Source organism: Macrotis lagotis, chromosome 6 (assembly GCF_037893015.1).
Source record: "Macrotis lagotis isolate mMagLag1 chromosome 6, bilby.v1.9.chrom.fasta, whole genome shotgun sequence".
Taxonomy (NCBI): Eukaryota; Metazoa; Chordata; class Mammalia; order Peramelemorphia; family Peramelidae; genus Macrotis; species Macrotis lagotis.
The window spans coordinates 86,320,311-86,344,946 of record NC_133663.1 but is presented as its reverse complement, the minus strand read 5'-3'; the positions used below and the strand labels follow the sequence as shown (position 1 = coordinate 86,344,946).

Here is a 24,636-nt window from a genome sequence, read left to right as displayed (position 1 = left end):
ACAATCATTAAGTATCTGAGGCCTGACCTGAACCCAGGTCTCCTGACTCCAGGGCCAGCGCTCTAACCACTGGGCAACCCAGCTGCCCCCTAACATACAAATTACTTTTCAGAATTCTTTAAAAGCATTAAAACATCTAAGGTAGCTTTAAACTTCCAACATATGTTATTAATTTCATTATAACAGAACAGCAATAAGAGTAACAGAATAACACACAAATTACTAGATTTTTTTAAATCAATCCTTCCAATATTATATTATTCATGAACCCACAGATCTATCCCAGAAAGGGTCATACTTTTTCATATTTTCTTTATTGCCCTTCAAAGCAATCACATTAATCCCAGGCTTTAACAATACAGTATTTAAATAACATATTCACAGTAGATAGCTAATCTCCTTGTGCTTACAAAAGAACATCACATAACTGATAAAAACATCTTATTCATCAATAAGTTACCTTACAATAAGGCCCACCATTGCAATTTGTTCAGAGCTCCCATCAGCTGTCTGCAGTAAGAGAGAAGTCCACATTCTTGACTTCTTTAAACATACATTGTTAATATATATTAAACATTGAGATTCTTATTTAAACATCTCATTTCCCTTAGAACAAGAGCAAAATGGATATTCCATGTTCTTTACACTTTTGTCTCTTTACCTAAATTCTCAGAATCCAATATCATACATGACACATTTAAAACCCCAATGTAATTACAACTCAACTAACTTCCCAACAGATAAGTTTGATAAAAACTTTAGAGTACCTTATGTAGAGAATCCAGCACTCACATTCCAAAAGCTCTATCCAAAATAAAAATACAATTGTTAGCATTATTTAACATTAAAATCAATTAGAGTTTTTTCCCAAAAGAAATCAGTAAACATCCCTTATAACCTAGGTATTTCTCTTCTTAGTTAACTCAGTACCACTTTTCTTAACCCAAAGGTGGTACAATAGAGTTTTAAAATCCCAAATTCCTTGCAAAAGTTACAATAGTGTTAAAACAGTTTAATCCCAAACTAATTTGACAATCTAATTTATTTAATTCCTCTCATTCTGTACAAACTTTGTCAGAATGTTACAACACTAGTATCCCTTTTTTAAAATCCTCAGCATGCTTTCCAAAACTCTAGTTCAGAAACTTTAAAAAACAATTCGAGTTATCACTCAGTCCACATGGCCAGCAGATATTCATTAAATGTGATTTCCTTTCAATAAAGGAGTCTCTTAACCCCTGGATCTTAGATATATATATTTTTTCCCAATCACATATCCCACCTATGGAAGGATCTCTTTCCCTTTAAGGTTTCTCTCCTGTCTATCCCCTCTCCCTCCAGGGGCAGATAGGCTCTCAGGTGGACTCAGTCTAGGGTTCAAGTATTAACAAGATGGTGGATGGGATTGAGACCACCACATGTCCAACCCACCGCCCCTTCCCCCAACCCAGGAAGAAAGCATGGAATCTTTCCCCAGACACTTATAAGGATAAAAAATCTTTCCTCCTAAAACTTCGAAATCTTCCCCTTAAAGGTTCTTTCTTTTCTTAAACTCTTCTAAACTCTCCCCAAACCACAGCTTTTCTCTTTAAGAAACCCCCTCCCTTCCCTTAACTCTGCACAACTACCACTGGCTCAGTGAGGGAGGGGCTGATTTCCATGTGGGGGGGGGGGCTCTTCACAACCACTTTCTTCTCCTCTTAGAATGATTTGTAAACCACTTTACAAAGTTCCCAAAATCTATCTGTGGTATACAAAGTCAGACCTGCTCAAACCTTCTGTCTACATGATTCAACCCATTTCCATACTTAATTCCTTTTCATTAGCTCCTCTTGACTTTAATTCATACTATTCTGAACTAGAATCACATAGCTTATCCAGCTATATAAACCACAAATAGGATTCTATCCCCATCTTTTAATAGTTAGCATTTCTTGATTATAACTGCTAAAACCCTAGAAAAGGCAAGAAGTCGTCCAAAAATCCCTTAGCCTAATCAGAATATTCCCTGTCCCTCCCCGCTTTCTTCAAACAGAGTAAAGCTGAAAAACTTTTATAGAGGGACAATCCTTTCTGGGGGGGGGTTAATCTTCTATTCTTAAATCCTTACATGTCCCATAATTTTCTGTAATAACCAACATTACCATAATTGAAACTGATAAACTCCTGAAGTTTTGCTACCATATCATTCTTGGAAAAGATTAACTCTTTAGTTTCCCCTATACTGGCATATCTTGGTAACCACATTATATACTTTAGGATTCATCTGACTCTCTAACAACCTCTTTTTTAAAAAATTAAAATAGCATTTCTTTCTATGATAATATTCACTATCTCTTTCCTGTTTCTTTTTATTTCAAAATAAGGTCCCTTTGAACATTTATTTTACTAATTCATCCTGAAGTAATTTTCTCTCTCAGTCCCTTTCTAAAAGAAAGTGGGGGGAAACATTCTAGCACCACAGAATCATGTAGAACTTGGAAGAGAAGGGAACATAAACAGGGAAGGGGGGGCTTCTCATAATGTTAGAATAATAGGATGAGTAGTTTGGCCTCCATAATCCGTTCCTTTTTTTATCAAAATAAAAATCCATCTTTAAGTGCTCAAGAGACAACCTAGGAATGAGGAGGGAGGTATCATATTATCTGTTGTAACACAGGCAGAAAGCAGGCTCAAGGGAAGAGCCAGAGTTAGACAAATACTGCCTAAAAATCCAAAACAAAATGAGGCTACCCCAGGAACTCTTTAGGGGAATTTGCCAACTCCTCCTTTCCCTGTTTAACAAATCACACAAGTAAATAGACATGCTAAGCACATAAAGACAGACAAGGCACAAACGCAGATCAAACAAAATGCAACAGAATTTTCCAAACTGAATTTCAAAACACAGGCCAATGGCAAATTCCTTATATCTCAGGAATACAGAGAGGGGCTCTCCCTCCCAAAGGCAGACCAAATTCATTACAATAGTTAATCATTTTCTTCTTACATTTCCTTTATATTTTAGTCTTATTTACCTGATTTGCTACAGTGGAAGGCTTAGGACAGGGTCCTTCCCAATTTAAATATTGACAGAGACCTCTCAGGATCAAGTGTCCTTAGATCCAGTCCCTTAGTCCCAAACTGGAAAGGATCACCCCAACCCTCACTCACCCAAATGGACCCTCCAGAAATCTAGTGCCCTCAGATTCCAAGGTCTAGGCTTACCTTCTTCTGGGTCTCTATGCATAGAGCTTTAAAGACTGTTCTTTGTCCTCACTGATGTCAGGTTCCTGCCATGGATTTGCTATTCTCTTCCTATCAAGTCTCTCCACTTCGGGTCATTTGCACAGAGGGGAGACCAAGGCTTCCCAGAAAATGACAAACTACCATAATTTGTGGCAGCAGTGCTGTTTTGCCAGGGTCTGAGAAGCTGAGGTCCCCAATGGGCATGCTATCCCAGTTACAAGCCCCCAAACTGTGTGGGACAAATGCCACTTAAATAAATTTTGGAGATCTCTCAAGGTATGAAGAGAAGGCTTTATTCGTTTCTTGAGAAATGGGTCACAATCAATTAGAGAGATTGAAGCAAAAGCAAAAGGCCCAAGAATCACATTTATCCTAACTCCACTCCCCCCGACCAACTGACCCACCCTCTTAATGAGGAATGTGGTCTTACAATCTAAACATGAAAACTACCCTAGGGAAAGGGGCATAGAATTGAAACAAAGCAAACTAATCTAGGGAAAAGAACATAAAATTTCAAACCAAAACCATATTACCTCTTTAGTCCCAGGAATTGAATGATTCTCCAGACATCAACAGATAAGATGAAGTCAGTTGACTCTTCAACAATATCCCAGAAGTCTGCTTTATCAAGGGAGGAGGGGCACATAGTTAACCAAATTCAATCTATAATATTTTACTGAAGAAATCTCAAAACTTTATCCCACACAACCCTATAAAGTCACTTCCTCTTTTAAAATCTGTGATTCTGTTGTAGTGAGCCATGTAGTGTACCATACCATGGAGCATGTTCATTTGGTCCAGATAACCACACTGAAACTGGAGAAGAAAGGCATACAATTTCTATGTATAAGATTTATCCCTGGATTGATAACACTAATTGGTCAATGAATTAAAACTTCACTAATATTTTAAAGGAATGATCTACCTCTCATCCTTCCAAACTCAAACATGAGAATTTTTCTCTGAGTTGTGCCAGGGACCAATTGGGTGTGTCTTCACCTTACTGCATCACAAACCATGAGCATGTACTATGCCTAGAAAAGGTTCCTGAAATAAAATCATCCTTTTTTCCTGTTGTTGTTAATGCAAGGTCTTGTGAGAACTCAAAAAATCTGAAACGCTAGAGTTGCAGCAAAAGCATCTCCTCCTGGTATGGCAAAGCGGACCCCTTGGGTGTCAGTGGCTGATGGCATAGGGAAGCCTCAGAATTCATCACTATGATCATCTTCCCAACATAGCATCTAAGAAGCAGCAGAAGTGGCCCTGTGGCAATGGAAGAATAAGTATTTAAGAAAGATGGGACCACTAAAGAGAAGAATCAAATTGGCATTTGATTGAATTGTGTTTAGTAGAGGTAAAATGTGGAATGACTAACAGCTTTGTAAAAATATTTCAAGTCCTCAAAAATCTTGGATGTAGACCTCCTATTTTATTATACTAGTGTTAAAAATTGCCATATTCTGTTATAATCATTTGAATGCATACTAAGGTTCTTTTGTGCTTTGTATTCCCAAGTATTTGTGGAAATAAGGAATTCCTTCCACACCTAATTCATGCTCGTATATTGGGTTTTTCTACACCCCCCTTTTGAGGAGGGGGATCCTTAGACCAGGACCAGAAGTCTAATGTAGATGAGGGTGACAAGCTACTAGAGGTGAGAAATGGAAGTTTATTTCCCCTTTAAAGAAAGCAGGAGTCTCCAGAAAAGAAGCTAGTATATATGAGTATAGCTGGGTACAAAACAAGGAATGATGTGTGGGTACCCTGAGTGCAACAGCAGTTGTTTTTAGACTCTATACAAGCCTATAATCCTCTGTGACCTCTCATCAAAAGTGTGACTTCCTGTACTCATTGTAGTAAGGTTGCTATTCAGAGATAAAGAGTGATATGGTTCTTAATCTTCATAAACCAATACAGCTTGACCAACAGCAGGAGTCTGCCCAAACTGGGCCAGCAGTGCAGAGAAAGGAGGAAATGCCATTTAAAGGAGGCTGGTGTGACCAGCCAAGAGCAGATATTGGCTTGAATAATTCACCATAAGGGAATGTAAACTAATAAAGCTGAGAAGGGGGAAAAAACCACCAGAAGGGAAATGGAATGTAGTGATATACTATATAATCCAAGAGCATTAATAAAGAGACATCATTATAAATCACAGGAAATTATTATTGCACTAAGTAAGTATAACCAAGCTTAGAGTTAGAATACAGTATACAATTCCGCATCTATTATATTGTACACAATAAAGGATATTGTGGAAATATACCAAGAGGTGCCACTGAGGGAAACCAAAAATGTCTCCTGCATGTGAACATCTTTAATGCTCATAAAAATTAGGGATATTGAATTTGCCAACTCCACACCAATGGAGGCTCAGCAGGCACCCTTAGGTTTATTTCCTTAATAAAATGAGATAAATTAATGGTCATAGCTTGCTCAATCAGCTGTCCAATATATGTGAAACCGTCTGTTCTCTGAGGCTGAAATCAGATACTGAAACAGGAATAGCTTTTGGTGAGCCTCAACCTAAGCTGGATAACCTTATTCTTCATCCTAGAATCCAGGAGAGAGAGGGTAATTTTAGAAAAAAACCTAAGCAGTGCAATGAATAGAGTGCCAGAATAGCAGTCAGGAAGACACACCTTCATGAGTATGGCCTCAGACACTCACTGGGTATATACCCCTGGGAAAGTCATTTAATCTTATTTACCTCAGTTTCCTCATTTATAAAATGAGCTGGAGAAGGAAGTGGGAAACCTACTCATATCTCTGCCAAGAAAGACCACAAATGGGATCACAGAGTTGGACATGAGTGAACAACAATTATAACATAGTCTAGAACCAGAAGGAATTGCAAAGTTCTTTTAGTTAATTTTATAGCTGAGGAAACTGAGATCCATGTAGATTAAGTACTTAATCTTTTATTTTATGCATGTCACAATATACTATAATCATATAGATAGTGAATATCAGAGAAAGGATTTGAACCCAGGACCACTGATTTCTGAAGACAATGTTATTGGTCACTTAACAGAAAATTCCTACTTCATCCCAAGAAGTGTGATAGAATTACATGGACAAGGCCAAGGTGGGATATTCCTCCCCAGTCTCAAGTCAAGGAAATCTGTATCAGTTGCCTCTATGGGAATGAACTAGGGAGAAAAAGTAGAATGGAAGGGATTTCCCCAATCCATCCCCACCGACATTTAGGATCTATGGGAGGTAGAACATGGCCTAATCCTGGACTTGGAGTCAGAAAGACTGGGTTTGAACCCTGTCCCTGAAAAATTAACTGTGTGATCATATAATAAACATCTCATCCTTCTTCTTACTACCTCATTATGTGGTTTGGCGTTAGGGGAAACCCAGTAGCACAAACGCAACTTTTTAATGGAATTGCAGGGCACTTAAGAGATGCAGTAGATAGAGCTCTGGATTGGAGTTAGAACACTTCCTGAGTGACTCTAAGCAAGTCATTTAAACTCTGTTTGCCTCAGTTTCCTCTTTGGTAAAATGAGGATAATAACAGTAACTACCTCCAAAGGTTGTTATGAGGATCAAATGAATTAACAAATATGAAACACTTGGCAAAACTTTGAATACCATATAAATCCTACCTCTTTATTTCAAGGGGCTATTGAATAATAGCCCCTTCTATTGAAGAATAGAAGTCTAATATTATGACCACCAGGTTGGTTTTCATCATGTCCTCAGATGAGGTCAGTAGCAACATGTTAATCTCAAGACAGAGATGGAATAATAGTGAAGCAGTTATAGAGTGAGATGCTTAAGGAGAGAGATTTATGATATAAGCAATAGATTTTCAAGATTACTAGAAGAGAGGAGGCATATATGGGCTGCCTCATTGTAATTTCTAAGGTTGCAATAATCTATCTATCTGCAAACTTTTGAACCTGCTCTATTGCTCTCCCAGGGCTTATATACCTTGACATTCTCAAATAGAGTACGTGCTCTCCTAACATGAACATGAAGTCGGTCCCTTGTTCCTTTCAAGGGCAAATTTCAAGATGATGTGATCAAAGATGGTGGTGGGCCTCAACACTGGGAGTAGTTATTTACATCACCCTGGATAAAGAGTCCCATGGGTACCATATCAAAAGCTCTGTTTGTGACATTCAAAAAGGGAAAAAAACACTAAACACAAAAAACGCCCCAACCACCATGGAGCCAACAAGCAGCAGGAGGCGTTGGGTTGCCTGGCAAACATTCATTTTTTATGTAGATCCTAAAAGCATCACAGATTTCGAACATAGATCAGAAGAACATAACTAAAAATGGCTGGAAGGCAAACATATTTGAGCTAGGCAACATGCGTTTAAAATACGAATAACCATCTTCCTGTATTAATCACTTCAAATGATTCTGTTTTTCTACAGTATGCAGATGTCTCTTGCTAAGCAAAGTAACACATTTCTATTTCAAGGCTATTAACTGTGGAGCAGCTGTAACGCTATCAGGGAATTTTTAGAAATCATAATGAAATTAAAAAGACAGAGACAGGGAGGGGGAAAAAGCAAATAGCTTCTTCACAGCTATGAGAGTTGATGGCATTATCATATGAAATATATTTGCGAGTACAAGATATACTCCTCTAGTGTGATGTTAAGCTGGTATAATGTAACTAATTGGAACAGAGCCTGGAGGTTTAGAAAAATAAATCTTGACGTAAAGGGGACAAAATGCTTCCCTCAGAGGTACCTGGATGGCCTTTTATCCATACTTGGAAGCTCTTATGAGCATATAGAATAATTGTTTAGTCTTCAAAGCATTGACTGAGGCTCAGGAGAGCTCTCCCCTGTTATAGTTTGAATCGGGCAGCCAATGGTTATTTGGTGAGCACCTACAATCAGCCAAATATGGTCTAGTACTCTCCAGGCACTGAAAATTCAGAAAGAAGTCCAGGGTGTTTCTCTTTCATCCCATGGTGGCAATGAACTTGGATCATACTAGTTTTTAATTACAACAAAAAACTCACGTTTGCATAATGATCAAAGGTATACAAAGTACTTTGAGAGGCATCCCAGAGTAGAATGGATAGAAAGTCAGCCTTAGAATCAGGAAGACCTGGATTTGAAAAGCAACTCAGACACTTATGCATTGCATGTATCTTGTACAGTGACTAAACTTCTCATAGTGTCACTTTTGAAAGAGCAGAAGGAGGAGAAGAAAAAAAGCAAGAGGAGAAAAGAGGGGGAAGAGGAGAAGGAAGAGAGGGGTGAGAAGGAAAGGAGAAGATTAAGAAGATTTTCTCATAAGTCTGCTGTAAGGATTAAATGACATAATGCACGTAAAGTTTTTCAGACTTAAAGGTGCTATGTAATTATTATTAACAATGTTTTGAGGTGAATATCATTACCTGCATATAAGGAAATTACTATTATTCTCATTTTATAGATGATGAAATTGAAACTCCAGAGAGTTTGTGATTACCTAACAAATATTATCTTTATCTCCATTTTACAGATGAGGAAACTGAGTCTTAAAAAAATGAAAAATAAGCTATCCAGTAAATGGGAGAGACAGAACTTGAACTCAGGGTATGCTAGTAAATATTTTACAACCATCTCTTGTTGGGGGGGAAGTATATTTTAAAATTTAATCTGCATTATTAACACATTTTTGTTTTTGTTTTTTAGATTTTTGCAAGGGAAATGGGGTTAAGTGGCTTGCCCAAGGCCACACAGCTAGGTAATTATTAAGTGTCTGAGACCGGATTTGAACCCAGGTACTCCTGACTCCAAGGCCGGTGCTTTATCCGCTAGGCCACCTAGCCGCCCCTATTAACACTTTTTTGAGTCTAGTCAATGAATGAAAATCTGATTTGTAGCTCTTTTGTTTTTCAAGTTGCAAACATTCTTAATGAAAATTTAACAGTCTTAGAAATGATTCCAGCACACACCTGACTTGAACCCAGATGCACTTTAAAGCATGGTATTCTTTGGGCTTTCCTATAATGTGCCTCCATGGAACAATACCAGTTTGCTTGCACTTCCCTAAGCTACTGATGTTCATTTTTTTTTATGGTCATCTGCATATGTGTTGGGTTCCCCTACTGGGATGTAAGATTCATAAAGAGAAGAATTCTATCTTACTTATCTTTGATCCTTATTTCCTACTCCAGTATCTGGCAGAGACATCTGTACCTCCTGCATACTTAATACATCCTTGAAAAGTTAAATTGAATTGAATTTTGTATCAGCTTTATAGACCAATTTTCACCTATTATTCATTTCTTTCTTTCTTCTTCCTCTCCTAAACTCTCAAGTCATCTCCTTCTTGAAGCCTTCTCTTGTATCCCTTAATGAAATTCCTTGTTTCTGAAATTTCTTATATCACTTTCTTTGATCTCACTTTTATAGTTAACTATTTTCTTACCTGCATTATATGTTTGTGTTCATGTCAAATAAATCCACCACTTAATGGAGAGAAAGGATGGTAGCTTAGAAGCAAGATATCACAGAAAGCACAATGGTCTTGGTATCAGAAAAGGTAGAACAAGGTCTCAGCTTGGACTCTGACTAGCTGTGTGATTCTGGGAGAGCTAAATAACTTCCCACCTACCTCACAAGGTTGTTGTAAGGAAACTTTTAAAAATTATATACAGTATCATATTAAAATTATATAAAAGTCATATATTAATATAATCCATTTATTTTTAGATCACTATTTTTCTAGACTAGAATCATATACTTAGAATTGGAAGGGGACTTTATACCAATGCTTATTATATATTTTATATATATAATATACATATCTTAATGATACTGTCTGATTTTCCCCCAAATTCACTTATACCTCATTATAATAATTATCTTGCAAATGATGCAGTACACACATATTTGGCGAAGGGGAGGAAAAAAAGCCTTTAACAGGAATTATGAAACATATGAACTATCAAGGAGAGATTACTCTCTCAGCCACAGGTACACAAATATATCCAAAAAATCAACATAATGTAAGTTAAATACTTAAGATTAATCTTAAAGTAAAAGATACATGATTACCTGAAAGAAGATAATTGATATATGTCCTAGAGTCAGTTGGGTCCACTGAGAGGATGCATTCCTCATAGATTTCTCAACTCTCAGTAGAATACAAAAGGACTTTTGTTCTCCTGTGGGTCAAGTATAGACAGACCATGACAGTTGATCCAAATCTGTGCTTTCCAATAGGAAGGACAGAGTAGGGTCAAAAGAAGAAAATGAGGAAAAGAAACAAATTAAACATTTCAAAAAAGAACATTTCAAGCTCTGCCATATCTAATAACCAACTAACTGATTTGTTTCTTTCTTTCCCAAGTGACAAGTCAGTTTTAAACAAAAAGGTTTTTGCCTTCCTTATTATAAAATTTACCCCTTAATATCATTAATTATTCATTATGTTCCATTTTTTCCTTATAGGAGCCAAGTGGAATAAGGGTGAAATGACTCCAAAAAGCTATAACATGAGCAGTGGATACACCCTGGTAAAACCATCTCAGCAGATCATCTAAACCAGATTAGATTAATTTGTTCCAAAGGACACAAAAGCAGACATCAAAGACTTGCCAAGGTCATCCAGTGCACCCAAGGTCATCAACAGTCATCTTGAATTTTACTCTGCCATTGGACTTTTAAGACTTTGTAAGAGAGAGAGAGAGAGAGAGAGAGTAAGGCTGAAGGCTTGGTGCAGCTCTGCCTCACTTAAGTCAATTCATCTACTAACCATGAATTGGACATGTTTGAAAATGAACAAACTTTATCTTCCCCTCATCGCAAATAGAGAAAATGAAACTGAGTACCAGCTGTTACCTATAACATGTTCAAGTATAGTTGAGTAGAAAAACTCCAAACTTGCAGTCAACATTTATTAAATGTTTGTTGAATTTTAGCTCATTGAATTGGAATAGTCAAAAAAGGACATTCTAATTTGCATGTCATAGGAAAACTAAGCATATTTTGAAGATAAAACTCAAGAAAATAAATAAAAATGAAATGAATGAAAATATATTTTTCTTCAAGAAGGAAAAAGGTACTTTCATCTTGACTTTAAAATACTGCCTAATAATGACAAATAAAGGTTACTAGCAAAAGAAACACTCCACACTAGCACATCATTACAAGGAATATAATTTCCTCTCCCTTTCTTTAGTAGAGATATAAGCTGTCAAAAGCCTAAGATTTAACCTGAACAAAAACCTGCTCATAACACTTTTCCCAGAAAAGAAAAGTACTATTTTGTGTGGGACAAATAATTTTTCTTATATCCCATGCTAATAATAGGTCTTTAGAATCTCAAGCTGACCTACTGAAAAAAAGAATCAAGGAGCCTAGCTTAAGGACCCTTTTTATCTAGCATAGACATGCCCAGGGGGAGGGGCATGAGGATTTCACAATGAGAAAAAAGGACATTATGACCTTGCAGTACCCGAGTGCTAAGTATCCTTGGCGAAATGAAAGCATAGCAACAATATAGTTAAGAGTTTAAATTCCTTCTCCTGTTTAATTTTTTATATATATATATATATATATATGTATATATATACATATATATATATATATTACAGAAGTATTGACTATATATGCATATGTAATTAGTTCCCTACAAATGTGCTGCACTACCACTGTTTGCCAAGAAAATGACGCCTACTCTTTTCATAGATGCTATACATATTTGTGAAAGAATGAGCCTTGGTATGATGAGGCAATACTATGTAACTTCTATTCTTACTATGCCATCTAGCAAATTTTTTTGCTTTGAATTAATTGTGTTACTGACTGAATGCAGATAGGAGGCACATGGTGGGGAAACATGGGGAGGGACTTTAGGAATTATAATTGTAGGAATGGGCATCCATAGGGTACCCTTTGAAATCTCAGTCACCCCACTGAGAACCCAACTTTCAACTTGGGATTTCTAGATTGAGGAGGTAGCCCAGGGACAGTGCTACACTAGAATAGAAACAAAGATTGTTTGGTGGTCACTATGTTGAATATAGGGGGCAGTTGAATGGTGCAGTGGATAGACCACTAATACCTGAATCAAGAATATCTGAATTCAAATTTGACCTCAGATACTTACTAACCATATGACCCTGGACAAGTTATTTAACACTTATTTGCCTCAGTTTCTCATCTGTAAAACAGAGGCACACTGGAGAAGAAAATGGCAAATCACTCTCGTATCTTTGCCAAGAAAATCCCCATAAACAAACGTCCCAGGGATCATACTGAGTTGGATATGACTAAACAACAACAATATTGGATAGACAGATAGACAGATAGATAATAGATATTGAATATAATGTGTATATATAGATAGATAGATAGATAGATAGATAGGTATATGTAAATAAATATATAATGTCTATTTTCTATAATGATATCTAGTATCTATGGTTATGTGCTGCCTGTATATATATATTCCATTACTATCATTATTTTAATTCACAAAAGTGAGAATGAGGTATATATACAAAGAGATGTAAGTTAAGAAAATATTTAGTGCAAAGGAGAGGGTGGAATAGAATAAGAAATTCAAAGAGTCATAATTTATAGCTACAAAAAAATCAGGCAAAGATTCAGAGGATGTGATAGCTGAGAAACATATTTGAAAAAGAAAAAAAAATCTTTCTTGTCCAAAACATTAAGAATAAGCAAAAGGGGAAATTAGAAATATTTTTTAGCCTTGCCTCACCATACAAATATTCTTTCTCTTTGTCTCTTTCTGTCTTTTTTTGGTCTCTGTCTTCCTTGTCTTTCTCTCTCTCCCCCCCCTTCTCTGACTCTGCCTTTCACACACATGTATACAAACAGACATATGTATATATGTAAGTATATATTTAAATACTTCAATAATATATAGTATATAATTTTAATTAACTAGAGAAGGAATTTTAACTTTTAACCACACTGTTACTATACTGCCATTTCGTCAAACCTTGAGTCAAATCATCTTCAAAGCATTTCTGTCTGTGACAGAATGATTTGTTATTGTTTGGGCTGCTTGTGAAAGCTGAGCTCCTGGCATGGGTTTTATTTTAGGGAAAGATTAGTTTTAAAAGAATAAGAAACCTGATGTGAATCACATGAACTTTATAGTTGAGAACACGCTTCAATTCATGCTCAACAATTTTGACCTTTAAACACACCTTCTTTGTTTTAATTCCTTTATCTCTGAATTGTTATCATTTATTTGAAAAGATCCAGTTATTAAAATGCACATCAGAAATAACTCACTGAATCTGTTAACCTCACCAGAAACAAAAGTTGTTCCATGACAATGGGGTTGCTATAAAACCCCATTAACTCTACCTAGTTTTGTCAAATAAAATTGGGTTGAAAGTTCTAAGTATAGAGAAGTCACTGGAAGTCAATGTTGTGTCTATCTTATGGTCTAATGGCCACAGTGCTGCATTTAGAGGAAGAAAACCCAAATTCAAATCCAACCTGGTTAGGATTTGAGACTTGATTATGTGACATTGGTCAGATCATTCTGGGTCTTGTTTTTTTCATCTATAAAAATTAGGAGACTGGATTAAATGACTTTGAATACTTTCTATATCTAGAGTCTATGATTCCCTATGCCCAGATTATAGAGTAAACCATTAATAAATGTTTACTTGGGTTTTTATGTTAATCAGACCTCTGATTTTACCAGGTTAAGGAGATTCTAGTAAGAACTCCCTTTACTAATATAGATCAGCACCTTTCTTGAAAGTCACAATCTTAGAGAGCCAGGTGTGGGTCCTAAGAGCTTATATCATCATACTTTACATATGTTTCTCATCTGGTTCTCAAAATGATTCACTGAACTAAATGCTGAGACTATCTCCTCCTTACATGTGACTAAATGAGACTGGGAAAGACATGTGTGGTCCCACAACAGTTAAGTATCCAAAGCAGGATTCAAAGCTAGATCTTTAGCACTCTATCCAGTGTGCCACCTAGGTGCCTCTACATTATTTGCTCAAGGTCACAAAGCTGCTACCTATCAGAGACAGGGTTCTAACCTAGGTCTTCCTTGACTCCAAGACCAAGTTTCTATCTGATACAGCTTTCTGTCTCAAGCTGAAGAACCAATATGTTCATTTCCTTATGATTTCTTAGTGTCACAGCTGTGGAAAATAGAGAGAAATCATTTTTTCAAATGGAGATCTTACCTAGAAATAAGTCCTCCATATAAATCAAAATAGGACAATCCAGTTCAAGACAACATCCTTCAGAGGTGAATCTATATGTCTGAAAAGGTCTGATTCACACAGAACAAAATGATGAAGAAAGCTTATGATTTGTATTTAACTTAAACTGATTCATGAGTAAGTCTAAGGCAGTGAATCTAAAAGTTAGAATTTAAATTATCTCCAGAATGCTCAGGGAGCCTCTTCTAAGGGCAAAACACTGTTTGTTTTATTGGTTAAAGTACCTCTCACACATGGTTCTCCAAGGGACCTTTGATCATGTCTCTCTCTTTTTAGTCTATAAGGAATATTTTCTCCACTTCCTTTCCTGAAGAGCCAACACACAATATTAAACCTCCTGTCAGTAGTCTAATTAACAAACTGACTTTAGAAGATCACTTACAACATAAAATATTAAGTCACTCCAAAAACTAATATTCTCTTCACCTCATAAATTAAAATAAGCATGAGATTTAAATGAAATGAAAATTTGACACATATCACCCTGTGACTCTCCTCCCCCTGAAGAGAAAAAATACTCCCAGCAGTATTTGACAATTGCAAAAATGGAATAAGATGCATTGACCAGACACATCTTGGCCAGTTCTTAAACAGAACTTCAATCTCTCCTGCCCTTGATCTCAGACAGTCTTCACAAGTCATTCTAAGTTCATATCCAAAGCCCATCATTTATATGTTTTTATTCCTAGATGCATGACTGTCGAGGGGCTCAGTTCTGCTCCCATTGGGCTGGATAGTTGTCAAATAACTGCTTAGTGTGTTTGGGGTCTAATCGGACAGAAACTCTAATCTGTTTGAAGAATGCAAAGGGCTGTTTGATATTAATGCAGGGAATGATTAATCAAAGGGAACTTGTTCTTCCAGTAGGAAGCTAGAGTTGAGGTCATTAGCAGGGCAAAAGCAGGAAGCAAGCTCTGCCTACAAAAATATCTCACAGGTTTTTAAAAGTAAAAACAACTCTATCTCCATTTATTTTCAGGATATTCATCTTAAAGAAATACTGTATCAAATGAGCTGAAGAAACACTATCTTATTTTGAAAGACATTATTCATTTTCCCTTTCATCTTTACAAACCTGAAACTCCCAATTTGGGGATGGTGAGGACAGGAGAGATTTCAAGTAAGAAGGTACCTGAGAGGGCATCTAGTTCATCCCATCTTTTATTTTATAAATAAGAAAACTGAGTCTTATGATACTTGTCCAAAGTCCCATAAGGAAGGGAGCAAAATTTAGGACTTCTTCGTAGAACACTATGGGGCAGCCAGGAGGCACAGTGGATACAGTATAGGACCTGGAGTCAGAAAGATCTGAATTCAAATGGGATCTTAAGACATTTACTTAGGAAGTTGTTTGCCTTGTTTACCTCATTTTCTTCTTCAAAATGAGCTAAAAATGAAATTGTTGTATCTTTGTCAAGAAATGGGATCATGGGATCCCATTTGGGATCATGAAGAGTTGTACATAACTGACCCAACTGGAGAGTAATAAGAGGATTTGTTGAGCTGGTGGTTGGAAAATATAGGGAAGACTTGGGATCCATTCCTTCCTTACTCTCATCAATACCCTACCCTCAAATCCTTGTATCCTTCATAATGGTCAAGTTGAAGAGTTATTATAGGTTAGGTGTTAGGAAAACTAAACCAGGCAAAAGAAAGCGAATTCCCTGCCTTTAGAATGGATGGGTGGAAAACGCATGTCACTGAGTTTTTGGAAACAAATTAAATGTCAATTAACAGAGTGTGAACTATAAACAAGTCCTGAGGTGCCAATGTGCAAAGTAATGGAAGCAGAAAGAACTAATCTAAGATTTCTTGGAGGGTGTGATGGCTTAGGAGAATTTTGAAGGAAGAGAAGAATACGTGTAGGAAAGGTGGAAAGGGTCCAGAGTGCAATTTTGTTTAGCTGGTTCCAAAAGAATCCATAGGAAGAAATATGCAGAAATGGAGGTGACGTGATCATCATTGGTTGAGGACATTTTTAGGGGTTCGGTCTGTACTGTTCACTAATTATATTTATTAATTATATCTTTCCATAGAAAGCTCCTGACTTTGAAGATCTTTACAACCTGGTCTTTTTCTACCTTTCCAATCTTCTTATACTTCACTTTCTTCCATGTGCTCTGTGATCCAGCAATATCAACCTTTTTGTTGTTACCCACCCACATATAGCACCCCATCACATAACTTTGTGCCTTTTTGCTCTTAGAACACAATTCTATTAGCCATCATCCATTCCTGGAGATTCTTCTTCCCTCCTCATCTCTACCTATTGGCTTCCCTAGATTTCTTCTAGACTCAACTTAAATCTTACCTTTTCAAATTCCCTTCAATACTAATGTCTCACTCTATAGTGACCACGTGTACATGCTTGTGTATGTGTGTGTGTGTGTTTGTATGTAGTGCAGTAGTACAAGGCATGGAGCCAGGAAGTCTCATCTTCCCAAGTTCAACTCTGGCCTCAGACATTTACTAAGCATGTGACCCTGTGCAAGTCACTGCGGGCTGTCTGTTCCCTTACCTGTAAAATGAGCTGGAGAAGAAAATGGCAGACCCTCCAGTATCTTTGTCCCCAAAAAAACTCAAATGGGGTCACAGAGAGTTAGAGATGATTGAATCTCATGAAAAATAGCAATTTCTTTCCTCCAATCTCATTGCTTCATCCATGATAAATCATACTGTCTCTCAAATGACCACAGGAGACCAAAAAATGGTTTCCTATCATTGAACCGTTCCAAAGCAGATATTGATGAAGAATTGGTACTATTTAGGGGTAATCCCTTTCAAATCTAATTTTTCACAATCCATCTTAGACTGACTTCACTTCAAATAGTGTTTTCATTTTGGTGTGTTCTTTTACTGTCCATAAAAAAGGGTAAAAATTGTCCTTTCTCTGACAGTTGGCAGTTCTATATAGTCAGACCTAGTGGCAGACTGTATAATTCTCTCTGACTGGCAGTTCTTAGACTGAGAGCCAATGATATCATTTGATTTTTCCCTAGTCTCCAATGGAAGTTGCAAATAGCAATCAAGAAGCCAGGAAACATGAACTGTGGGGCCCAAGGCCAACTTAAGTGGACTTTATCTTGGAAGCTCTCAAAAAGGTCCTTAGCCTAAAGAGTTTCAGGAAGAATGTATAAGAGCTTGAGTCTGTTGGTAAATGGTTGGCCAGGTTGCTATTTTCAAAATGAAGGAAAGAACTGAAATGATTAGGAATAATGACTGGTAATTGAATCAATTTTCTATGTCTCTTTGGCAGAGTGGTTCTTACCTCTGAGTGCCAAGCTGGTATCACTAAAGGCCTCAGTTCCAGCTTCATCCATTGTAGCTCCTGTAGAGTACCTGGCTTTTTTGTTTTTTTCCCCCATTTCTATCTTTTTTCTTCTAAAGAAAATGCTTTTGCAAATGAACAGCCAATTTTTAAGAAATCACTACTGGTAAAGTGATTGGTCTGTTCAATCATCCTAGCAAACAGCTAACTTCACCTTTGAATACTCATTCATTCACTTGATGAAGAGCTGCTGAGCTGGTACTCTATATCATACCTGAATCATACAAGGAAGAATGTAACCTAATCCCGACTTTCATGGACCTGATGGCATAGTTGTTGTTTAGTCATTTCGGTCATGTTCAACCTTTTGTAACCCCATAAGGTTGTTTTGCAAAGATGCTAGAGTGGTTTGCCATTTCCTTCTCCAGATCATTTACTGGTGAGGAACCTGGGGCAACAGGGTGAAGTGATTTGTACAGGGTCACTTAATAAGTATCTGAGGTCAAATTTGAACTCAGGAAGATATTTCTTCCTGACTCCAGGTCTAGCTTTTTAGTCAACCTTAATTGCTATCATTGGCAATGAAATTTGAAGGTTTCAAAAACAAGGCAAAAGACCCTCAAGGTCCAACTTTTTTTCCCCTGTTGATTCAATGCTCTGGGATCCTCTGGTATCCAAAGTATAGATTGCATATATCTGGACAAATATGGAATATAGTTTCCTTGGAAGCCAAGAGGGGCAGCCCTGGAGTCAGGAGGACCTGAGTTCAAATCCAGTCTCAGACACTAAGTACCTAGCTGTGTGACCTTGGCAAGTCACTTAACCCCATTGCCTTACAAAAACCTAAAAAAAAAAAAAAAAGAATATCCTTAGGAGTCAAGAGCAGAAGGACTGCAAAATTGACTTTAGGAAATTATCTAGAGTTAAAGCCATGGACATCCCTGGTTGGACTGCTATGGACAAATTTCATCATAACTGGAAAGTGGGTTTTCCCCAGGAGGAGGGAAAGGGAAGAGAAAACTTGGAAAGAAGAGAAGAAAAAACCCATTGTGAGAAAAGAGACTAAGGGAAAATGAGGCATAAAAAGGGGCAATAAAAAAAGCAATAAGGCTTTTTGTTAGAGAAAAAAGAGATTAAGATGCAAACAACAAAAAATATGAATTGAGGAATAAAAGGTGATTGGATTAAGGGGGAAATAAAAGGAGTATAACTGAGTCTAGAGAGTTGTGATATCCACTATTGTCTCCCTTCTGATGGTTATCTTTATAGAATCATGGAAAGATTGGGCTATGACAGGAATGTCATAGCAAATCTACCAGGAAGCTCATTAGACACAGATTTGAACGTACTGATATTGTTTCTCAATGGCACAGAGCCAGTGGGTTCATTTATAGCATGTGAATGCTAATCTTTTTGTGGGGAAGAAATAAATCACAATAGTTACTAGGTGGTTACTAAGACTTTGAGTAAAGAAGATCTGAGTTCAAATACTGATCCTGGCCCTTACAGTCTCTATGACCATATATAAGTCAGTAAGCCTCAGTTTTCTCATCCATAAACCCGTACCTGTAGTACCTACTCATCTCATAGGTTTACTAGAAGGTTGAAATTTTGTAATATATGTAAAGGACTTTGTGAACTTTAAGTCACTAAGTAAAGGTGAGATCTTATTTCTGAGAATAGGCAGGAAAACTAATACTCCTATCATCTGATCTAATTTAAAAATGAGAGACAAACTAGTATTTTTGTCATGATCAGAGGCAGAACTCCCCAATCCATGCCCCTCCATGGCGCTTCAGCTTTAGAAAACGTTATAAAAAGACCAGCCATAGCCTCTGACACTGGCTTTAATTAAGAAGCCATTCTAGAATAATTTTTTTTTGGGGGGGAGAGAAAGAAACTCAGATGAGTCATAACCTTGCCAGGTTAATCTCTCTGAAGTGTCCTTACTCCTTAACTGATCTTTCTCACTGTGGAAGTAACTTGGCATTTTTAAACTCTTCAAATCACTGATTTAGGTCCAACCTCTGGCCTTAAAAGCATGTGAGCAATTACTAGTGATTTCAATGGATTGCTAAAGTGGACCAAATGTGTGTGAAAGAGTGGGAGAGCCATCTATGTTGCATATGAGCAAAAAAGTCCAAGGGAGGTCACAAAAAGCCAGCTCTTCATTCTTTCCTTGAAGTCAGTTCTGCTTAGCGACTCAATATCCTCAGAAGGCAGCAGAGGTATGCATTGTACATAATAGGTCCTTAGGAAATGCTTGTGAAATGAATGAGTTGGACAGGTGGGAGAAGTAACTTCATGGAGTCATCTCCCAGCTGTTTTCTTCCTTGTGAATATGTCCCCTTGCTCACTAGGGTTTCTTACCATTCAGAGCTTCTCAACATCATATATCATTTTTTTATATTTTTTAAATATTACTTCAAATTTCTAATAGGAGGCAGCTAGTTGGCAGAGTGGATTGAGTGCCAGACATAGTCAAAAAGACTCATCTTCCTTAGTTCAAATCTAGCCTCAGAGACTTACTATGTGACCCTGGGCAATTCACTTAACCCTGTTTGCCTCAATTTCTTCATCTATAAAATGAACTGGAGAAGAAAATAGTAAACCACTTCAGTATCTTTGCCAAAAAAAAAAAAAGCCCCAAATGGGGTCATGAAGGGTCAGACACAATTAAAATGCCTGAATAGTAATAAAAATGCCTGATATTTTATATATGTTTGGTAGACATCTCACAAATAATCATTGATTGACTGGAATTGTGTTGATTTTTATTTAGTTTGTGCCAAGAAGCAGTGTGGCATAAGAGAACTGGGCTAAGTCATGAAGACCTGGATGGCCCTCCCTCTGTGTCCCTGGACTAGTCTCTTAACCTTTATGTGTTCCAAGTAATTCCCTGAGATTTGTCTCCTAAGTCATAGATGGGCTGTGCTCTGTGGAAGTTTTTCCATTGTGGCAAAACCACAATCACTGAATTTCAGATTTGTAATCAATCAGTCAACAAATCTTTATTAAGTACTACTAGAAGTAGAAATAGAAAGAATTTAACAACCTACTCTTAAGAAACATTTTCAGTCTCTCAAGTCCAACTCATATAGACATATGGCATCATCTCACATAGAATTAAAAATACATAAGGAAGGGAGGGAAAAGAGTTTTGTTATGGTTTATAGAGATTTAAGGCAGTGTCCAGGTGGAATGTTTCAAATCTTGGCACTTTTACACATATTTGCCTGACAGGCAGTAAACTGGGTTTAAAATGAAAATTCTCTTCTTAAAGTAAGTTATTAATAACTAATATTGAAATAATAATGTCTCAGAGTTTGAAAACTACTTCTTTCATTCAGTCATTTCAGCATGGATGACTCTGAGACACCAATTCAGGTTTTCATGGCAAAAATACTGGAGTGGTTTGCCATTTTACTGATACTGAATTAACTCAATATGTGAGGTTTCCTTTCTATAAAATATGTTCACTAAAATAAGGGGGAGAGAGGGAATTCAGGATAGTTCTGGTCTTATTGGATCCATTTACATCATGGAGTTGTTGCCCACTGATAATCATGAGCCTCCTCAGCACTTGGGATATTCAAAGATGAGTCAAATAGAAAGGAACTGCTTGGAGGATTGATTAGAATTATCCAAACAATGCAATATTATTCTGCTAGATTCCATTTTATGATCTGGAAGAGACCTTGAAGACTATTGAGTTCAGCTTCATCTTTTGCAGATGAGGGCTTGGTGGCTTAGAGAAATGATTTGTTTCAAGTCAAACAACAATTACCTGCAATAGTCAAGACTAGAGCCCACTAGTCTGCTTTATTTTCAGTTTTTTTATGCATAACATGTTGCTATTTTGTATTTCAGAAGACAACATTCACTTTTTCCCCCCTCTCTTGATCAGAAATCTGTCATCCTCCTAGAGAATATTCTACTTTGAATTATTTTACCTATATTTCTTAGGTCTCAAAGTTGCTTTCTTTTCAGAATATCATGCCCACCTGGGAAGAATATAACTGCTCTTCAGCAGATTCCCTTGGTCTCTAACCCTTCATCAATTAACAACATTCCAACCAGTGAACCCTAACCCCTTCCCTACCAGCATCATAATCAGCTCTTGACTTTTACATGAACCAGGCAGCTCTATCTCCAGACACCTGGCTGCCCCTGAGGAAACAGGATTCTAGTACCCCAGAAAAATTGAAAGATTCAGGAAAATAAAATTTCTTATATATCTCTTTCCCTTAATCCTAATTCCTCAGACAGAAAATGACTAATATGTAAACATGCTTATCAAAAATATGTATGTACAATGCCAACCTGACTGTTCGCCATTGAGGGGAGGGGGGGTGGGAAGGGAGGGTGGAAGGAAATTTGGTAATATGAAATATATATATATATATATATATGCATATGGATAAAAAAATAAAGATGTTACAAAAAAAAAAGAAAGAAAGATTCAGGAAAGCTTCATCTGGCAATGACAACTTTAGAAGTCTATACAATACCAAACAGTCAATCTCTGACTTTTTCCTGCTGTTAGTTAAGCCATTCTTCCATTGAACCAGACATCTCTGTGCAAGAGGAGCACCATCACCAATTAGGAGAAAATTCTTGAAGTCTGGTAAATTTAGGTAAACCCCTTCTCTCCAGGTTGCTCTATCTTAAGCTTTAAAAAGACTTGGGAGACGATTTACTCTCATTGTCCCTTGAAGTTTTGGTTTGTTTGTTTTTCCTTCTAGGAAATCCACCACTATTTTCCAACTCAGAGCAATCCAAAAGCCCCATCCATATACTTACTAATGGTGGGGGGGAAAAGGGAAAACCCCTGAGAATTCCCATAGTCCTCCTCCAGGTGTCAGTACAAGCCCACACATATCATTCCTCCCTCCTAACCCCCTCCCCCCAGTCTGTCCATTCATAAAGTGGAGGTTGATTTGTGATCCTGCCTCTATTTGATTGTGGAGGGTAACAAACATTTTTGCTTGTCTGGATACTAGATTTGTTTTTCTAATTTCTTCTTACTTGGAGGTTTACCAGCTGCTTTATTACCACAGTGAGCCTTCCTCACAGTCTCTTTTCTCTTTTCCATCCTCCCTCCTACCCCCCCTCCTTTGTGTTCCTAGAGACAATCACTGTCTCTGGTCCCAGCTGCCACTGCTGATTTTTCATTACAGTTTAATTTAAAACTGGGATTGGAATGGAAATGTCTTTTTGCCATTTGGGGTTTGCGAGGCCTGTGGTTTTATTGCCAAAGGCACAAATGTTAGTTACTACTGTTTTTCCAGAATGGGGGGGCAAGGGTGAGGTAGTATTTGAGGGTGGGAGGGAGAAAAGACTGAGTGAAGGGTAAGATCATGAAAGGGGGGGATGTAAAATGCCTCAGAGAAGACATTACTCTACATTTCACGTGATGTTTATGAACAGCATTTTTCTTCAGGGAATGACTGTGATCTTTCCCTACCAGTAAGTCTAGGTGGGACACCCATTTGTAAAAATTGGGAGAGGTGAGACTTAGGGAGGAATGAACATATGCAATTCTATATATATATTTCATCTTCTGAAAAGATAATTTTATTTTTAAGTAGCAAATGCTTAATAAATGTAATGAATGTTCTCTGAACTGAATTGAATTGACACAAGAGTCTCATCATTAATTCCTTAACCATAGCTTCCCCAGTCTCTGAGTTGGAATACCAGTGGCTATTGCATTATCTAATCAATAACTGAATGGGAACATCCAGACTTGGATCACAGATCATAATAACAATTCATGGAAATCACACCAATGTATGATGCATAGAAACATATGATACATACCATATGCTTATATCTATATGATAGTTTTAAGAATCACTATTTCATTTTGTCTTTAGAGTATGAAGGGACCTTAGAGGCAGACCTTCTAGACTAATCCCCTTCTAATTTTACAGGTGAGGACAATGGGCCCCAAAGGGGTATGACTTGTTCAATGTCACATCTTTAGTATGAGCCAGAGTCAGGATTCAAATTCAGAACTTAGTATGCTTTTCCTCACTATACCATATTATTGGGCCAATTATATCACCAAACAATAGTTTCATGAGTTGCTTTGACCAAAATTTAGTCATTACCTAGTGGCTTAACTTCTTAGTGGATAGTTGATAGCTCCTTACTTAGGCTGACCTTCTTTCAGTAAACCCAGAATACAAGGGGAAGTCATACTTAAAACTTTCTAGATTGGCAGAACCCACTAGATCTTATATACTACTGTTATGGTCTTAGAGAACCCCAAATCATCTCTACTCTTAGATATCTTTGTATTTGTAGATTATAAATTTGGATTGTTTATTCCTATATGTATATATGTATGTTTGTATTATGTTTGCATATGTGGCAACTGGTGGTACAGAGGTTAAGAGCACAGGGTCTGCGATCAGGAAGACTGGAGTTTAAATATTGCTTCAGACATTTACTATTTGCATGACCTTGGTCAAGTCACTTAACCTTGTTTGCCTCATTTCCCTCAAATGAGCTAGAGAAGGAAATGGTAAACCACTTTAGTATCTTTGCTAAGAAAACCCCAAATGGGGTCACAAGAATCAAACATAACTGGAAAAACTGGACAAGAAATGAAAGCAAATATTTATATGCATATATATGTTTGATATATATGTAAGTAGATATATAATATATATAGGATGTCTAAAAAGTCATAGGGCAGTTTTAAGATTTGCTAATTCCAGAAGTATAAATGCTATAAACTTACCAATAACAATACTTGAAAGTTAATCATTTAAATTTCTAAAACATTGATGTTTCTTATAAAACTCAATATAACCACTGTTTTGTGCTATACATATCTCTAGCTGATTTTTGAACCTTTTAAAAACTCCATCAGCTACTGGTCTCTAACTGAAAGGGCAACATTTGTAATCCTAGCCTTAAGAGATCCAAA

The 24,636-nt window shown here is 37.0% G+C and overlaps 1 long non-coding RNA gene across 1 annotated transcript; it reads right to left on the bottom strand.

Annotated features, from left to right (window-relative positions):
- Positions 1–449: 449 nt before the first annotated feature.
- Positions 450–10,370, bottom strand: LOC141491732 (uncharacterized). The gene is made up of 4 exons (XR_012469734.1): positions 10,254–10,370; positions 3,762–3,846; positions 768–804; positions 450–510 (listed from the first exon to the last, which is right to left on the bottom strand). It is a non-coding gene; the product is annotated as an uncharacterized LOC141491732 (long non-coding RNA).
- Between the last annotated feature and the right edge of the window lie 14,266 nt (positions 10,371–24,636).